The 20,767-nt window shown below is 38.9% G+C and overlaps 1 protein-coding gene across 1 annotated transcript in view; it reads left to right on the top strand.

Annotated features, from left to right (window-relative positions):
• LOC108976511 (histone-lysine N-methyltransferase trithorax) overlaps positions 1–20,767 on the top strand; it is a 58,312-nt gene that overhangs the window by 13,923 nt on the left and 23,622 nt on the right. The gene's annotated exons all lie outside the window — the stretch shown is intronic.

Below are 20,767 nucleotides of genomic sequence, written 5' to 3'. Positions count from 1 at the left end.
CCTCACAAACGTTCTTGTAGTAGGATTCACAACGCCATTTTCAGTTCATTGTCGTGCTGCTGCAGTCTGTCGCTAGCATTGTGTTTCACACATGAGGCGACAGCAACGGCGGCATTGGTGCCCGTCAGCTGCTGCGACAAAGGTTAGGCTGGAGTATTTAATTTGCTGCGCACATTCATTTCGTTTGCGATTCGCTTGCGGCGGGCGGCACATTGCGGCAATTGCCAATTGGCGTGCAAATTAAGTGGAAATGTGGAAATGTTGCGCAGTAGCAAATTATTAAACACATTTCATTTATTCTCATGTCGCATTTCTACCTACATATGTGTATGTATGTGTGTGTGTTTGTGTCGGTGTGTTTGGCTAGCTCGTATTTTTATTTGCTTTCTATTACTTTTGTTTTCCTTTCATTCATTTGGTTTGCTAGTTATTTGGTATAGTAATTGTTGTTATTGTTCTTGTTATTATTTCCTTTTGTTCACTAAATCAACAGCAGCTGCTGCGCCAAGTACTTCACAAACACACATACACATGCAAACGCATCTTCACATACTTGTTTTTGTTGTTACCGTTGAAAATATTCATCTTGCATTTATTTGCCGCAACCTTTACATTTGCGTATTGCAGTGGCATTTTGTTAGCGTTGCTGCTATTATTGTTGTTGTTCGTTTTTATTTCATCATGCCATTCTATTGTTTTATTTGTGTGTGATTTTAGTGTTGTTTTTATAGCAAATTGTAACATTTGCACGGCGCAGGGGACCCATTAACGACAGCGACAGGCATTACTTACATAAATCGGTGCAAAAACACATATACACACATACATGTGTATGCATAGTAATATTTACTTGGCGATATGCCTGTTTGTAATGCAAAAATGAACAATAATATTTGTCATCAAAAAGCAAAAGCCGCCAGAATTAGAAGACAAATTTGCGATTAGAACTGTTAGCATGCAGTGGCGTGCATAATATTGTGAACTGTTGCAAATATAGCGAATAGAATGACTGTTAAGACATAACACACCTGCCCAAAATAATAGTTACACGATAAAACTTAGTACTCTCAACAGTTTAAAAAAAACTTTTTATGGGTTGTATGTGACAAGTTATGCTGTATGTTTAATTAAGATAATGTGGCATCGTCCTTTCTAAGAGAATGAAGCTTGTGATCCCCCGAATTAATGCGTGTGTCAGTTTTGCGTGAATTCTCAGAAAAAAAAATTGCGCAATATAATAGTTACACATAAGTGAACTTAGTTGTTTGTGAAAACAAAATTAAATTTATCCAGTTTTTCAAGTTTTTTTTTTTTTTTTTTTTTTTTTTTTTTTTTTGGATCTGAATTGGTAAGTTTTCTTTCATTAAAGCTCAAAATGCTGCAGATAATTAAATGCTGCAGATAAATTAAATTATTTTTTAATCAGATGGGTCGGAAGTCACATTGCACTGTTGAAGAAGCCCGACTGGTTTCTAACCTCAGAAAGTAAGGAAAATCGCTTCGGGAAATTGGGAAATTATTGGAAAGGTCTCATAATTTTGTTAAAAATGCTTTATAGCGAAATTCTAGTAGGGAGACTCGTGGAAGGCCACAAAAAGCGAGTACAGTTCTTGATCGCCACATTGTAACTATTTGTAAAAAGGACCCTTTCAAGTCGTCGAAGGTGATAGCAGCAGAAATGGGAAATGTAGTAAGTGCACAAACAGTTCGCAGGCGTTTGCAAAAGGCCAAGCAGCAGGACGTATAGCCAGGAAAGTTTCCATTAATGCGATCAAAAAATCTAGATATGAGATTAAATTTTGCAAAAAGTCATTTAGTTTGGTTAGGACCTGAGGGAACAAAAAAGTGGAGAAACATTTTATGGAGCGATGAAACGAAAGTAAATTTGTTTGGAAACGATTGTGAGAAAAATGTGCGCCGTCCAAAAGTGAAGCATGGAGGTGGAAACGTCATGGTGTGGGGATGTTTTTCTTGGTATGCAGTAGGTCCGGAGTACAAGGAAATACTTGAAAATGCCATATGATACCCTATGCTGAAGAAAACTTACCATTACGTTGGGTATATCAGCAAGATAATTACCCAAAACATACGTCGAAACTGGTTAAAAAAAAAGTTTGAAGCTAATAATGTTAACGTTTTGAAGTGGCCAAGCCAATCCAAGGATTTAAATCCAATAGAAAACCTATGGGGAGAACTAAAAAAAAATTTGGCAAGTCAATCTTTCTCTAACAAAGACCAGTTATGGGAGTGCATACAAAAAACTTGGTATGAGATACCTAAAGAAACCTGTCAGACTTTAATCAGTACTATGCCTAAACGAATAAATAAAGTAATCCAGAATAATGTTGGATATGCTGGCTATTAACTGAGTAATGTTAAATATACAACAAAACTGTTTTATCATAATTTGTTTTTCCAAAATAATTGTCTTATTGAAAGTGCACCTATTTTTTTGAGCAAGTTTATTTTTGCTATGAAATGTTTTTGGATCTACATTTGTTTGTTTTGCTTTTTTTTTTTTTTTAAATGAAGTTTATTTAAAAAAGCTTAAATATTTGAAAAATATAAGTACGTTTGCGATTTTCTTAAAAATTTAAATATAACTTTTTATTCATCAGCTTTACTTGAAAAAGTATTGTGTAACTATTATTTTGAGCAGGTGTGTAAGTACTAAATATTTGTAATTTGTGTACTCTTTGTAACTTGTTGCTGGTTTTGTACACATAATAGTTGTTTATATCATATACATACATATGAATAATCAGGATAACAAGACGAGTTGAATTCTGACTGTCGGTTCATCCGTCCAAGCGCGAACTTGAGCAAAAACTGAGATATCTGGATGAAACTTGGTACACATGTTCCTTGGCACTAGATTGGTATTGCAGAAAGCTGGAATCGTACCATTACCACGGCCACAAAGCGCAATTAATCAAAAAGCTATAAAGTACCACAATAAGAGCTAAAGCTGTTATTTAATACAACGAATAGCATTAGTGAGGGACATCTTTGTTTGAAAATTTTTTTTTTTAAAGTGGGTGGTCTCGCGACCTTTTCGACGATTTCGACCAAATTCGGGCATAACATTCTTCTATGTTACAGTGCGAAATTTATCGAAATCGGACTACAGCCACGCCTACTTCCAATGTAACAAAACGTTAAATTCCATCTGATTCCTTCGCTTTCCAGAACTTCCTGGTTCCAAATGGATGCAAAACTGCTCAAGCTCCTGGACCTGGAATATCTGGATCCCAGTGCCTATATTTGACTATTTACCGGAAATATCGACCAATTTGTATATAATTGAAGTTTTGAAGGAATGTTTTTCTGCTAACAGTATGTTTGTATGTCAAAAATGAGTGAATCGAATCAATAATTTCCTTATCTGTTAACAGGGTGATCCATTTCGAGTTTCCCTACTGTTTTAAAGAAAAATCACTGAAACTTCAAATTTAATGGGGAATGTTTATTATCATTCGGAAGAGCAATCTTTGGCATTTATATTTTGAAGAGTATCTATTCCAAATATTGATCGCGGCTATGTCCAGTTTTGTTGAAACTAAATGTCGCCGAGATCACAAGCATCAATGTCAGAAATGTAAAAGTCGGTTGGCATCATATGGCCGGAGGATTCCACCGGCCCTCAAATCACATTTGAATCCCTTCAGGTTGCTCTTCGTCCCATATGCAGCAATTTTGCTTATTTACATACCCATTGAGCCAAAAATGGCCTCATCGCTGATCTTCTTGCAACTTTTCCAGACTATCCAAGGTGTTCGTGTACACTCTCAGAAGGCTGCTACATTTTCGTCACTGCGTGCTGGACGTGGAGTATTCTGTCTAATGTTATCCAATAAGGAATGCTGGGTCTCAAGTTGAATGATGGTGGTGCGAATAGTACACTCAGAGGGCCGATTATGTTGCTCATAAGTTGAGCCTAGCGCCCAAAAAACATTCCTTGCACAACGTGAAGTTTCATAATAAAGTTGAAGGATTTGTAAACGTTGTTCAGGCATAAGTCTGTCTACGATGCAATGCCAAACAATACTGAACGAAAATAAAATTACGTCAAGAAAAGAAAGTACCACTAGTTTAATGCTGAAAATATGTGAAATTGGTCCACGAAATACCGGAACTCCCATATGTCGGTCAGTGCATGAGTTATACATTTATACAATATTTTGAAAATATGTTCTCGAGTATTCCCAATTAATGTTAAAAGGTTGTGCAATCAGCCCACCCCTTTTCTGTCACCAATACGAGCTGACTCTATATTTAAGCTCTTCGATTGAGTTTATGTCAGATATGTTTTATTTGAGGATGATTTATATACAATCTTCGCTGTCACAATTTGCAACACTGTTCATGATTGAGACCAATTTATATAATCACTAGGCAATGAACGTACGTTTAAACCGCCCAAAGCGTCTGTATGTTATTGTTAAAATAAATCCTATTATATAACCCTGGAGCTTTTACGCTCAAAAAGTCTTGATTACAAAAATTCCAGCAACAATACGGCAACCACCAGACAATGGACCATTGTCCATGCCATACTTTAGACCAAAGCTTGTCACTTTCATATACCATGCCATGTGCCTATGTGTATGCGTTTGGCTTCTGCAAATGACCGCAGCCGTTCAATTACCACCCTCATCCAAAGCAGACAACCACTTAAGCCGCGTCTGCAGCTAACGACTTTCCGCTTTGCCACTCTGTGCCAGTTTATTTAGAGCGCCAGCTTGCGTGGCTGCCAATTTGCCTTCCTGTTTGGCTATTATCTACCTGCTTAATGCGCCTCTCACTCCCCACATCAAAGTAATATGATCCTTAATCAAAACTTTTCGACTACGTGTGTCCTTTAATAATCGCTGCCGACACGCTTTAGGCAATTATTTCGTGCAAACCCCCCCTCCCCTCACCTTCTCCACAACTTGCAGTTGCCTAGAGAGTGACATAAATTTAGCCGCCTAGCACTTAGTTACCATCTGTTTATGGTGCCTCGGTAGGCGTGGTCATTTCATGGTTTGATGGTTCGTGTTTAAATGGCTCGGCTCGTTGACGCATTTATATCTCATCGTTTATTTTGTTGGCTTACTCGTAAGAGTGAGCAAAACTTGTGAGTTTGCTTTTTACCTAGTTTGGCTCATTCTGCTCATTGAGTTGTCGACTTGTCGTAATATTTGTTTTGGTTGTTTTCCACTACTGATAAATATTTATTTTATATCGCACCTTTTCATTCAATTTATCGTACATTAGCATCCTACACGCTAATCTACGCAATTACTTGTAATTTGCGCTTGTAGACTGAAACTCAGCTAGGCATACATACATATCCGTAGTACATACATACATCGCTAACGCGTCCGATTTGTCACGAACTCAGAGTCTACTTCTACATTCTACATTCCATAACTTTGCGACCTTTCCTACCTAGCGAGGCTATAGATTCCACAAGCCCTAAGCTGTCTGCAAACGCTGCATCCCACAACATTCAATATCATGCAACACATTACAACACTACTGATGCCGCACAAGTTCCACAATGTCCAAGTTGTCTCCAAACAGCTGATTTTTCATCAAAAGTAACTTTTAATACTCTAGGAAAGTTAATCCTCCAAGGCTCGCTTGCTAATTCCCTGTGTTTCATACTCGCAACCAATCGATCAGACGTCAGTATCAATTACGACCACCGCCAACATGGTGGACTGGCTCGCAAACTTCGGCTTTCTTACTCGCTTTTAATTCGTTTTGCGCTGCTTTCGATTTGATTTCTTAATATTTGCATTTTTCATAAAATTTCCCATGTATGCGCACTCATTCGCAGGCATATATTTTTGCGTTTACCTTTTGTGCTCTTGTTTACCCATGTCGTCGTCGTCGTCGGCACCATCAACGCCGCATATTGGATTGGTTTGGCGTTTAGCCGTTTGATGTTTGACGATTTCAAATTGATTTCAGTTCGAGTGGTGGCAATAATGGCCATAAATTGCCCTCAAAGCGCTAACCCCCCAACCAAACGCGCTCTACATACGTGCGAGCAACGAGCACATCGGCGAGTGAGCGCAAATCAGCGTGGCGCTCTCTTTGTCACTCACATTCGTGTAATGGTCGGTTGACGAAAAAAAGCAGGATTGCTCGGTTGGGTTTTGCAAATTTTTACATACGATTATGTGACGCGGGGAGCGTGCATGCAAAGACTTATTAAATGCTGTTGCTGCCTTTGTTGCAGACGGCAGTATGTGACGTTGCAATAGTTTAGCAAATTGATTTTTTACAAATTTCGAGTTTTTTCGACTGCGTTTCAAGTATGTCGAGTTCTTTGCTTGGCTTCAATGAGTCACAGTGGCACATTGTTTCCAGTCGAGTTGTTCGAGTTATTGAAAAAGGACTTGGGTAACGAAATCTGTGTACCAATTTATTATTAATTTTTTCACTTTCGGTGGTTGGTAATGTAGCTAAAGCGTTTTAAGTGGCGTAAGCATATTAAATCGATGATTTTTGACTCTCTTAAAGTTGATTGAATTTGCTTATAACGGGAAGAGGGCATTCGTTGCTGTGGGAAAGCACAGTAATTTTTTTACGACAGCTTAAGTAAGCTCTTGAACCAATAAAGCGAGTCAACTGGTTGGAAAATTTGCAAATATGTTTGAGATTATCAAGCTGAGGAATATTAAACTGCACTCTTAAAGGCAATTCTATGTATTTTACTACAACCTAGTAAATTTAATGTATACTCGGACAAAAGTAATCAAATTTTCGAATGAAATCGAGTTCTTTTCCTATCTTCCCTAGGTTGATGGCATACTAGGCTAAGTGACCTGGCTTAAATCCTCCAAATAAGCGAATCAGTCTCTTCTCAAATTCAGATCGCCAATAAGAAGCAATTCTTTCTGTAATTGAATCTTCAAGCTCACAGTAGAATTCTTCTCCTGCTATTGATGCAAAAAAAAATTTATGTTTAATTAAGCAAAACCATTAAATTTTGTTATTCATGTCCAGATCGAGAGACTGCATTAGTCCCGCATTGGCAAAACTATCGACCGTGAGGCCGCAGAGTCTGTTAAATTCCGCGTCAAGCGCAGGAATTGAGCTCCACCTGCTAAAGCACCAAAACTGGTCTATGTGTGACTTATTGGTTAACCAGTTTAACCTTACCTTTGTATATATATATCTAAGAAAAACTTTTCGTCGTTACATTAGCTTCTTCATCGTTAATCTCCGACTGTTATAGGCCACTTATTTATGCATTCTAAGACAACTTTCTAGCAGCTCGAGCAAGTGTTGTGACTTTGTCTTTGCTTTTATCTTTTAGTCGAGCTAACATTAAATTAGATTTTTACAATTATACTCGGTAACCGAGAAATTCATATCTTGCACTCATTACTCGTGCCTGAAAAGTTTACAGGGAGAGCTATAAGGCAATACGTGTTGCGTTGCAAGTTTAATGTCGAATAAAGAATAGATTCAGTGTTGGATTCCCAGATCGTACATACGTAAATCCCTTTCTACTCTAACTCGTTGCCTTACAGAGAGCTTTATTTTATTGTACAGAACAAAAATTCCCGTTAGCTACTGAACTTGAAACTCATCTGTCTTAAAAATATTGTAAGGTTTATCTGAACAAATTCCATATTGAAATACCAAAAGAATTGGTTGAGGCACTCCTTAGTCTGTGAACAGACATTACAGCTTTTGAAAGCACAAAGCAACTCGGATTAATGTTGCTGTAAAAGCTCACAATATTTTTATGATAAGAATCTTACACTTCTACATTCGACATTTGGGTCTTCATTTCATTTCACAGATCTTCGTACTATTCAATTTAAGTCGGACACGAAAAAGTAGGCAACAAATTCATTTGTATTGGTGGTTTCTGATATCAGCCTAAATGTAGGCAATAGTTTTTTACCCACAACGCTTGACCGCCCTCAACTTCTCCATTCTATTTTCATTAATGTTTCACGCTTAAAAGTTTTTGCGTTCTTAAATTGGCCTCCGGTTCTTTTAGACCGGTTTATCAATGTGTTGTTTTCGTTATTCAAATGTTGTATTGTCAACTAATTCCGGCACTTCATTGAAATAACCACATCACAGCTAAAACTCAATCTAAGCGCTTAAAGTCATTCGCTCATTTAGAGACCCTTTGTTCATCAGTAAATGGCTCTTTCTGGCTAGTCACACAACATAAAAGCGCTCGCCAAGTCAAAAAAATTTTATAAATAAATCTTGCTAAGTCATATTATCCGTAAAACACAACAAAGCAAAACAAACACGAGGCAGATAAGTAAAACTAACGAAGAATTTGGAAAGCGTGAATAACCAAACAAGTGCCTTCGTGGCTGTGGCGTTGCGTGGTCTGCGTAGGAAAGTGTAATTAAAAAGAAAAACAATTAATGACAGGCAACGCGGTGGCTGCGTATTGTGCCACCGGGTATTCGGGGTATATCTTGCATTTCACGCCTGCGCAGTTTTCAACACTTCACCGTCCATTGGCAATTCAAAGAACAACTTTTATTTATGTAAAGTCATTGGGGGCCGAACACGTTTTTATGCATTTATTTACTTTTATAATTTATTTGTTTTCATGTTTGATCGCGCTGACAACGAATTCATCACGCATATGGTGCATAACGTTTCCAACAAAGTGCACAGCGTTACGGCGCGCTTCTCTCATAGGAGATGAATTTCGTTACGGTCCCCCATGTGAATCTTCGATGTAAAAAATCTACGCGCATCAATTCATGCAGACTTCGGAACAAAAACAGAGCACACTTTTGTCAAGGTGTGCATGACATCATTAGCAATAGCCTCGAGCTGCTTCCATATTAGACTTATATATGTAGGTGCCGGGTCGGATATAACCGCGTAAGCGGTGTCTACGCCAGTAAAGAAGAAAAAGAGCTGTCCGGTCACAGCAAAATCGCCAGAAACCGCAGAGCTGTTGAGCTTGCTAGGCAGGGCTTTCTTTCCCAAATTTCATTCGTTTGGAAGCGAGTTGGTTTCCAATGTCTTCCTACGTTTTGGTGTTGCACCTATGGATCTCCAGTAAGCTAGCAAGTGCAGGTCACCAACCAGAACATGTGTGACAGCGAGATCTTTCTGGCTTAGAGTGAGCCATAAAAGGCCCACTGAACTACTGGCTCTTAGCAAAGTCAATCTCGTCACAATTATATGTGTTCTGACCGCATACGGTTCAATAGGTTCACACGCGGTGCGACTAAATATTCTGTCGGACACTCTTTGCCAAAGCTGTGTGGAATAAGGCTAGGTGGCATGATCTTGTCACTTTTTCCTATATTACCCGGCTTTCGTCTAAGATTGAAATATATCGGTAGACACACCTTTGAAAACCCTATCGTAGTTGTTGGGATTGATACTAACTGCCTTAATAAATATGTGGTCAATACAAAACTTGTCTATCTATGAAGATCTGGTGATCTACCTTTCGGAGTTTATTGATAGCACAAAAGACGAATATCAGTCCAAGTGAGATGCATCGATTTTGAATCAACCTCCACTACCTAACCTAATCTTGTTAACATGTCTGCATATCCTGTAGGAGAATCTCAAACGACTGATGTATTATTTATATGATTTCCTCTTACTATGTTTTAGTCGCCAAATTTCCGAAAGGCAGTCGACGTTACGAGTTTTCGAGAGAAAGGTTTTAAGGTGGAAGATTTAAGAGACGGCGGCTACGCTGGCCAGCTCATGTTGTCTGAATAGACGAAAACACTCCAGCTCCGAAAGTATTCGACACAGTTGCCGCTGTGGAAAGCAGAGGAAGACTTCCATTCTCTTGAAAAGACCAGGTGGAGAAGGACTTGGTTACACTTGGAATCTCCAATTGGCAGCAAACAGCGAAAAGTAGAACGACTTCCGAGCTTTTGTAAACTATATATAATAGCTTCAACGGTGTTTATGTCAATAAAGAAGAAGATTTGCAACATTCTTTCGAGAGTTTCACTCCACCGTAATCCTAAACTTTCTTCCCTTGTACTTCCTTTGAAATTACCGACAGTTACCGCTATTTTTCCACTTCGTTAGCGTTACTAATTTGCAAGCAGTTTCCAACCACTTCCAATTACCGATAATTCTACCACACTAACATACATACATATCCAGCGATAACTCGCAGTGCGTCGTCGCTCAACTCAGAAAGCAAATTACCGTTAAAACTTGCTATGCATCCCCCTCCACCCGCGCTCCGCAGCGCGCATATTGATGGATATAATATTATTATTTGACGTAATTTGTGTCTCTCAGACGACCCTTTGGCTCCTGTCTATGGTTTTGAGCTGCGCGGCCTTGTCCTGCTGCGTCACAGTTTGCGGTTGACTTGAAGCCGGCGCATATTACCCGAAAATCTTAACTAATCGCCTCATTGGGGACCACCAACCGACCAACTAAATCCAATAAGCGCACTGTCGCATTAGCGAAATCTTCAATCATCAAAATTAAATTCTCAACCAGTGACGCAACAACGCACACCCACACACACACACAAACGCGCGACGCACAAGGCCGGGTTGAAGGACGGTCTGCACACTGTGTGTGGAGGATAGCGCAGCGCCGAGGCATGTGGCACCGCACACTTGTGGCTGTCATGTTGTGTCCAATAAACAACATTTCCGTTGGGACTCGACATTTTGAGCCACACAGACAACTGTTGTCAGTATTATGTTGTTGTTGTTGCTGTCATTGCTTGCGACCCATATCTGCTGCTGCTACAAATACCATATTTCGTGTTTTTCGCACAGCAATGGCATCCGAGCGCTGCGACTAGATTTCGTGGTGCAGGTTGGGGGTGTAGTTGCTGTTGTTGTAGGGGCGTCGAGCGAACACTCTGCTCGTTTTTACGGATTTTTGTCATTTTGCGAAATTTTATTGATTAATTCGATAGACAGCCAGCCATAAATCGGTTGGCGCATCGCGGCGGCGGAGAGGCAGCGGCGCGGAATGTGCTAAATTGCGTTGTTTTCAGCTGCGTTGCGCAGCGAGAGACCGTCAGCGGCGTGCCTCAATTGCCAATGAGCTCCTGCTGCCGCACCTCTCAGCGCTTTGCTTGTTCTACTCTGCAGCCTTGCTTTCATCGTTGTGTGATGATGCGCACTCTGTGTGCGTGTGTGTAGGTAAATGCGCTTTCGTGTCGTCGGTATCTACGGGTGTCGGTATGTACCTAAGAAACACCGCGGCCTGCGTGCTTTTACGCCATTATCTGTCTGCCTGCCTGCCTGCCTGCCCGGCGCAACCGTGCGCTCGCGTCTACGCTCGGCTTTGGGTTGTTTGTTGCGAGTGATTAATAACAAATTTGATTCAATTTGATTTGTGTGCTAATTTGTCGTTTTATGCGATTAAATTAAGCCGATTATAAGTAAATATATTGTAGTACCCATTGTGTGTATGTATGTATGTCTTGCTTGGTTTTGTGTTATTGTATATACGAGGGCAGCTCTTAGAGTACTTTCTAAGTAAAATATTTTCTCCAAAATATCGTCAAATTTCTAGTCCTTGTTTACTTTTAATTTAAGGGATTTGGCCTAAAAAAATTATATTTTTTTCATCCTGCACATCTGCTAGCCTTCTCAAGGCCCAAAGTCGAGTTCGAGTCTAACAACTTTGAGCTCTCTCTGTGGAAGCGGGACCTTATAACTTTCAACTTATTGCTCTTGGTGCCAACAGAGCCTCGAAACCACGAGGCACGTAATGCAGTTATTCGTATCAAAGCGCATGACAATATGTCGGCTGGCAAAAAGTTGGTTTTAAAGCACTAAAGACGTTAAAAACTTATCTGAAAACTGGTGATCTGCTATCTTTACCGGCTAAACAACATATTGTTCAATAAAATTTTAATAGCTTTTTTTGTGTACGACAGACTTGAGTGAAATAAGCAATCCCACTTCTTTAACCCCATTTTTAACCCTCTGGGAACAAAATTTCAAGAAGCTTAAACACTGATTCAAAGTCATATGAATACCCAGTACCTCAATGTTCTTATGTAGTTATTTTCTTGATGTCCAATTTTCCAATAATTATATAGTTGCTAGGTCTCTATTCTATTATTATAGCTCGATAATTCGACCCCAGTTCCGAAACGCCCTCTAGGAACGACCGTCTAGAACTCGAAAAGCGGATTTTAGACTCCACGATCGCCGGTAACAACTATTAGTTGTCTCATTTCTTCGTTTTCAACTCAAAAATCCACAAACTTATCGAGCCAACCTCGTACGGCACGCATGAGTGAGTGTGATCATTGTGCTAACGCCGTACTCGAGTGGATTTAGCGCTGTTATTTATGTATTTATTAGATGGCCTTTTGCTGAGCATTATCTTTATGATGGGCACTTATTTATTTGTTGTATGAAACATGCTCGTATATTCACGAAAGCGAACTTTTAACTTTGGGAAATTAATGCTGACAATTTTAATCGGCAAATAAACAAATTTTGCGTATAAGCTTGTTATAAAGCCCCATATATATGTATTATATAAGTATTTATTTTAGACCCGTTTTCTCCATCTCACCTTCTGTGAATCCATACAGAACATTGCTTCATGGAATAGATTTAAAATTAACAGTAAATGTGTCGGAGAATCAAAGCACTCCGCGGTAGAACCAAAGACTACTTTGATTGTCCTAAGTAGATCTTTGGAACAGTATGAAAGCCCACACAAGTTCGTTGATAAAATGAGTACTTGAGATGAAATCTGCTTTTCGAAGTGTCTCGTTATATGAGGAAGTTTTTGAGAGTACATATTTGTTGTCAAAATTTATTCGAGAATGTATTTTTAGGTTAGCTTTTTTAAGTACATTATTTTTTCGAACAATTTTGAAGTTATGACTATAAGAAATTTATGAATGTAAGAACGCAAAAGGCTTTAAGATTTATTTTTTTGACAGGAACCTCTTCATTCTTCTCACTTTCGAACGAGCTGCCGTTCATAAACAACATCCTAATTAACCAAGAAATACTTTTAGGGATGTCAAAATGCCAATAACTGTCTTTTTTTCAAATATATCCACGTTTTGATTGCAGATACTGTGTATTTGTAATCCACATTATATGAATGTAGATCCCTCTGCTAAGGGGAAGTCTAAATTTTTGAAGTTATTGTTTGAAAGCGGCTCATCATGCCCCATCTTTGAGGATATATATATATATATTTTTTTTTTCATCATGCAAAAGTTTTCTTAAATCCACGAACAGTTATACTTATACTTAAAAAAAGAAAAGCTCTCTTAAAACCTTTTTACTTCAAAGACCGTTGCTTCAGCCCTTTCGGAGCTAATGGGACACATACGTCCCGTCAGAAGTTTTCTTTCAATAAATGAAGACACATTATTCTATCAAATGCATATGTATGTATGTCCCGTCTGGTATTTCGAGATTCAGTTAATGGTGCAAAATAGTTTTTGCGCAGAAAAAGCAAACTTACAGGTAAACCATTCAATTTCCTCTGAAARTCACAGTGTTAGCACAGTTGGCTATTTATTTGTGTATATTTTCGCATTTTTTCTAAAAAAAACAAAAAAAAAAACAAAAAAAGTTTTTGTAACATCTATAATTGAGGCAACCATCTGAGACTCTCTGGATTTCCCATATGTACATATATCTTTTATGCAAATTTCTGCCATAACTCTCACCACCACCCCCATTTGCTCATCATTCACTGAATTTATTCAACGTCCCTTAACTTTTTTTTACGTTCTACCATAACCGTGACCTCCTGTATACGAGATGGCTTGCAATAGACAAAACAACTGGCAGTCAAGTTTCTCATCCACTTTCCWTTTCCTAATTTTATATTATCTGTTTCGTTTATTGTCCTTCCGCCCGAACGCCCCAATTGTTAATTAAGTCAAGAGTTTACCAGTGCGCACGCACTCACAGCCTAATTTGTGGACTTAACGTTTTATTGATTACATTTTCATTCGGTTATGGCACTTGAGTGGGCCTAAATGTGTTTTTTTTTTTTTGGTGATTAGTAGCGCTCAGGGTGGTGAAAGTGTTGCAYTGTGTACGTTCAACACAATGGTGGTGTTGTTTTTGTTATTATTGTTCTTATTGTTGGTATGCCGGTTTTTTGAGGGCTGTGGACAATTAACTATTTATTTATTCTGCGGTTGAGTCGGTTATGTTCGCCACTTAACACGCTCGCTGGTCATTATTTAATCAAGATTCTTCGTAACGGACGAGAACAATGGCGCTTGTAAATGCAAAGCGAGCGCGTATCTGTTTACACTAATCAAGTGTGTGTGTGTATGTGTGTGTGTGTATGTGTGTGTGTGTGAGTGCATAATAAATTGTATATACATTGTATGATTGCTGAATTACCTATATGTATAAATATGCATTTAGTAGGTATGTCTGTAGATTTGCCGGTATGTAGGCGTGTAAAGTGCTTGTCTCGACTTGAAAGCGTTTCTTACGCGCTTCTAGAACAATGCACAGACACGGTTTTCCCCCCACTCAATCATCTGATATTTTTATTCATTTTTGCGCCTTTGCACTGTGTTGCATTAATTGCTCTCTATTTATAGTAATCTGATTTGTGTGYTTTTCACATACATACATACATATGCGCATATATAATCGCGCTTAGTTAGACTAGTCGTAGTTTAGTGGCTGCCCTCTTATTTGTATTGTAAATTAGCAATTAAAATGCTGTATAATTGCCGCTTTGAATTTACATTAAATAACTGACTAATTACACAGATAAATGTATACATATATACGTAAATGTATACTGTTGTGCGAAAAAATAGCACTGACGTTCTTAATCTAATAATTCAAGATGAGCTTTGTGAATAAATCTCATCGAATAAAAAATATTTTCATACGAGAACTTGATTTTGAACGGTCAGTTTGTATGGCAGCTAACGGGCTTTTCAATAAAAAACACTACAAAAAACAAACAAAAAAAAAAAAATTTTTTTTTTAAACAAATACGATTTCCGGTATCAATGGCATTCTTTATTCCTGCGAAAGTTTGACTGGCATCGTGTATGAAGCTCGATATCTTTTACATAGCCACCACGGTCACGCTTGCAGAAGTTCAGACGCTGAACYCAATTTTCGACGGTTTTCAAGCATAAATCGGCCGTTGCTGCTGTAATTTCATCTTCGATATTCGTACGAAGTTCATCAGTCGTCGCTGGCTTCTTGGCTTAGACCATAGACTTGACYGGACCATGTCGTGAGATAACACGTTCACCAAACTTTGTCGATTGTGACATTCGCTGTGTGGCTTGTGGCTTGTGGTCCTGTTGGAACCTTATATTGTCCAAGTCCATATTATCCAATTCGTTCAAAAATATTCGGTCACCATTGAGCGGTAGCGATTCCCATTCACAGTAACGTGCCGGTCTTGATCATCGCGGAAGAAGTGTGGCCTAATGATGCCGCCGGCCCATAAACCATACAAAACCGTAATTTTTTCGGGATGCACTGGTGACTTATGAAGYACGTGTAGATTACTGCCTGACCAATAATGCACATTTGGCTTATTAACGAAGCCTTTCAGCCAGAATTAAGTCTCATTGCTGAAGACGATTTTTCGATGAAAATCCAATCAAGTTGTTGCTCAGSCCAATTCACGAACATAGGATGATTCGGGTGGTCAAGCGGCTTCAGTTCTACGTCGATTTGTTCTTCTAAGGATGGAGGCCAAGATCTTTTAGCAAAATTCGCTACAACGACATCAGAGAGATACCCAACGCTTAAGAACTACGTGTGAGAGACTGGTTTGGGTCTGCCTCAATTGATGCGCTAGCGGYACTTCTCGACACTACTCTCTCACTTAAACGGTAACATTTTTTACTGAGTATGTAGATTATTCCACTAGACGCTAATTGTTTGAACTGATTAGATTATGACGACCATAAATTGAACGTAGCGCTCTTAAAATTGAGACCACTGACTTCGAATTTCGGTAGTAAATTTTAATAATTTCAACTCGTTGTTGAATTGTATATCTTTCATCGATGAAATGACAAACCTTTCTGAAGGGAAATGTCAAAAGAGCGGAAAGAAATGTGGCATCGTTTGCTGTCTCCATCGGTCTACTTTTGTAGCGTCTTTGTTGAAAACTCCGCTACAAACCAACAACCATCTAAGAAGTTTATTCCCATTTAAATTTCTTTCAAGCTTGTGTCCTGTGCCCAAGAAATAAGGTGGCATTGTATTTATTTCGAAAATTCTTTATTTATTCTTCCAAATCAATTTCATCTCCTTCAAAGTAATCCCCTCCCGATGGARTGCACTTATGCCAACGGATATTCCAATCTTCGAAACACTGATTATRGTCACTTTCCGGGATGGAGTTCAGTTCTGTCTTCGCTGCGGCTTGAATCTCCTCTATCGTATAAAAACGTTATCTCCGGAGCAGTCTTTTGAGCTTGGTGAACAGCCAAAAGTCGCACGGCGCCAAATCAGGTGAATACGGTGGTTGCGGAACGATATGGGTTGAGCGTTTGGCGAAATGATCACGAATTAGTATCAGTAAGGGAATGGTACATTATCGTGGTGTAAAAACCAAGAATTGTCTTGCCACAATTCCGCATAACGTTCAAATAATATTCCTTGTTGACTGTTTGACCGGTTGGAAGGAATTCATAATGCACAACACCACGATAATCGAAGAAAACAGTTGATTTTTTTGGTCTCGGCTCTGTTTTGGCACGATATGCGCTCGACTGATCGGTTGTTTCGGGGTCGTAAGCATAGATCCAAGTCTCATCGCCAGTTACAACGCGTTTCATGACACCCTGGTAGTCGGAAAGCATCGTTTCACACACTTCAACGCGACACTTTTTTTTCCAAAAAATTCAATATTTTCGGTACCAGTCGAGATTTGACGCGCTTCAGGCCCAAAACATCCTTCAAAACAGTATTGGCTGAGCCTTTCGATATGCCAACTTCATCAGCAAGGTCTCTAATTGTTAATTGACGGTTTTTCAATACCAAATCTTTGATTTGTTGAACGTGAGCTTCGTCGGTGGAGGTTGATGGTAGCCCTGGACGCTCTTCGTCTTCGACACGTTCACGGCCGGCTTGGAACTCACTATACCACTTGTAAACGTTTTTTTTTTAGATATAGCCTCATCACCAAAGGCTTTCTGTACCATCCTCAACGTACCCGCAGCAGAAAATTGATTCCGCAAACAAAATTTAATGCAAATTCTTTGCTCAACAAATTTCGACATCGCAAAAAACGAAAAACTCACTTCTAGCAGCGCTCACTAAACGACACGTATCTCAAACACTAATGAATATTTTGACATAAATGTGACTGACAGTACTACCAACCTAAAAAAAAAAAAAATAATTCTCCAAATTCTTCGACGCGCGCAGTTTAAATTCAAATGTCACCTTATTATACCATCCGAAGAWATATATAATATATTTTTCAAGTTTCGCAAAATTATTTCGGGTTTTTATAACTTTTTAATGGAACTATACTCGCAATAAAGCCTTTCAAAGTAAAAATCCAATAAAAAAAAAAAGATTTCTTGCTGCTGTTACACTCTTTTTGCCACTGTATGTGTGTGTAACCCTACAGATTACTTGYCTGAGGAATACTAACTCCCTTATACCCCGCTACCAACAACACACATCTTTCTTGTTATTTTTGCTTTTAATTAATTTCATTTTTCACTCAGCGCACATAACTCCCCATATTCTGCCCAACCCTTTTTGCTGAGCTGTGCCTGCCAGTCTTCTGATTCTCGCTCTTCGCTGTTCTGCTTGTACGTTTCGCAGTGTTGTTGTAAACAGGTTACCTGATTTATCAGTATCAGCGCTTTTATTTAGTTAGCCATCTAGCGACCGCCCTTTGGTCGCCCGCAAAAATTACCTTAYTCACGTCAACTAACTACTGTTTGACATTCCACAGCAGCAGAAAACAACTGCTGCAACAACAACAGCAACGACTGGCATAATAACGCTTCAATAAGCTTCTTTAGTTTTAGTAGCGCGCTTGATATGGTCAAGTTGTGTCGGATAAGTGCTTAGAGGTGGAGGCATCGGCCGGCGAGCGAGCGAGTGAGTGAGTGAGAAAAGTGCGCTAACACTAACACAAACCCGTGCACATGGTATGTTTACAAGGCACTTCTCAGCGAACCAGCCAGGCAGTCAGCCAGTCAATTGCTAACTTACTTACTTGCCTCAGTTGGTTTAGTTGCAGGAAAATCGCGTACAGTTTGTCAAGATGCAAAAAAGGCCACAAACAGTAGCTAACTGCTGCCAACAAAAAAAAAAAAACAACAACAACAACGCCAACCAGCAACTACTACCGTGTATAAGAAAAATATCGCAATGGATATAGACATCTATGATTCCTTCGCATCGCTGCTATTTCGCTGATTATTTGTGGCTTTGGCACTTACTTGGCGGTTGCCTGCTGGTTGCCGGTTGTTGCTTGTTGTTTGCTGGCAGCTGACGTTGATTGCCCAACTAGCAACACGTTTCCAGTTCAGTGAGCATCACCTGCTGCCGCCCGCTGCTTAAACAAGCTTTTCAAGCATCCTCTTAGTCATCACGGCACTTTCATTTCCTTTCCTTTTCTTAAGTTGCTCTCTCTCCCCACATACCGTGCCACAGCAGCAGCTTTTCATGCATTCTGAAGAAGCGGCAGCTAACTGACATTAAATTCAATTTGTCGCCGTCACAGTGCATTGACTTAGAGCCATGCAGAAGAAGTACTTACARAATTACACATGAGTTTGTAAGTATGTGTAAGTGCTGGCATTCTCATGCGAAGGCTTTCCGACCGTCAGGAAATAACTGAATAATATGCCAACGTAATCTCGGCGGACTCAAAAACACTTCATTATTATTTAATTATTATTATTATTCGGAAGCTAAAGTTATGGTTAATTAAGCGTAAGAACTCTAACCCATGGACAAATTAAGCTTGTTTGCGTTTCTTTTATGGAAAGCAAATTATGCAGAAAGTCTTTCTGAAAATATTGCCCCGCTCGCGTTGRAGTTTAATGTTCGGCAGTGTGAATGTTTAGCTTTATAAGTATCTCGTTACAAAGAGTCCAGTTTTATAGGGATTTCGAGAGTTATACTGCGTAACACATACACATTTGAGCTCTTGAATAAATCAAGTTTCGCTAACTCGCCAGAAAATGTTGCTTCGGCATAGTTCCATGATCAGATTTATGACGTAAGATTTTGTTAAAAGAAATTGGATTCTATCATGATCTGCAAATTTAATTTAAAAATCATTAAAAACATTAAAAAATGTAAAGGGAATTTGAAAATTGTCTGCTTGAGGCATCGATCTGAAATATTGCACATGTTCTTTTCTCCCAAAAAAACTGCTCATGTTTTCATTTTCATAGCTGGCACACAAACTGATCAATCAAAATTCATTACTTGAAAGAAAACTTTTTTATTTTACGAGATAAATTCACGAATGGCATGGATTGTTGATTGTCCAAGGCAACTGTATGAAGAAACTATTCAGATCGTACCTAACAGGGTTCGAAGTCAAGTTATTGTACGCCAAACTCAAGACTCTCCTACGGAACCACTAGATAAGGTATTACTTCGTGGGAGTGGCGAAACATTTTACCTCTCATCTTTAGCACGGACGGACTAACGCTTCGCGAACAGCTTTCCACTTATCAGAGAACTGACATATAAGTGCAGACAAATTTAACACCGTTAATTAGCGCAGTTTCTAACTTTTAGATAGTCCCTGAAGCAGGCATGCCCGCTTAAGATTTGGGTCAGTTGGAAATTCAGGTCCGCACGTTGTCAGGTATAAGTCTGTGGGTTCACCGTCTTTTGGTGAAATTAGAGACCGTTGCTGCCATATAATTATGCTCTTCTTTCTCTCCTCTCTTTTTTATTTATTTCTGTATGTGGCCCTAATAGCTCATATACTAGCTAGCACCACAGCTGCTTATATCCAGCGAAAGCACTTGTTTCTCTGCTGTGCTGTGATTCTGTGCACCGCTTTTATAGGTCTGACTGACATCTTTATGTCTAGTGCCTGCAGCCATACTGGTGCAGCATATAGTATTACTGACATTGTATGCCAAGTGGTCCTCGAGTTTCAGTTTGRAGTCCAATATTACCCCTAAATACTTCAACTGTGGCTGTGAAGTACACACTCTCTTATAGTAAGAGTTATTATTTCTCAATTTTCCTAGTGCTTATGAGCAATTTTTCTGTTTTGTGCTCAGCCAGTTCTTGTATGGAATTTTTTGTATTTGTGAAGGCCGTGTTTTGTTTTTTATTTCTTATGGCCAGCAATCTGAGTAATTCATAACTTCAGCTAACGAAATCAGGCATAATTTTTACTTGTCCCGAACTTTTGAAACGTATGYAGTCAAAACAGCTTTATTAACTTTCAGTTTTCGTACGTCTATCGCATAAAAATCAATTTTTAATCCTTTGWCGACTCAATATCATTACTCTCGGTAGCTTTCCGCCCGAAAATAAAATAAATAATTMGTTTTTCAGACGTTCGTGATTTTGTTAATTTTTGTTAATTTCAATCATTTCCCGATTCTCAATACTAACTCGCAGCTCTACTAACCACTTTGATATTTCAACCCACCCTTGTCATTTACCCCACTAGCTTCCAAGCTCACACCCACAAAAAAAACCGTTATTATGCTGGCTCAAGTGTTCGAATAACTAGACGCAATATTTTATTAAAAATTAAAACTTTTCCACAATATTCTATGATTTATTTGTTTCAAACATTCTCTTTCAAGCTTCTTTTTCTAATCTGTAAAATTTTC

The sequence above is a fragment of the Bactrocera latifrons genome, unplaced genomic scaffold, assembly GCF_001853355.1.
Source record: "Bactrocera latifrons isolate USDA-ARS-PBARC rearing strain unplaced genomic scaffold, ASM185335v1 scaffold_77, whole genome shotgun sequence".
Taxonomy (NCBI): Eukaryota; Metazoa; Arthropoda; class Insecta; order Diptera; family Tephritidae; genus Bactrocera; species Bactrocera latifrons.
Note: the sequence above shows the minus strand (reverse complement) of the source record. Positions and strands in the feature narration are given on the sequence as shown.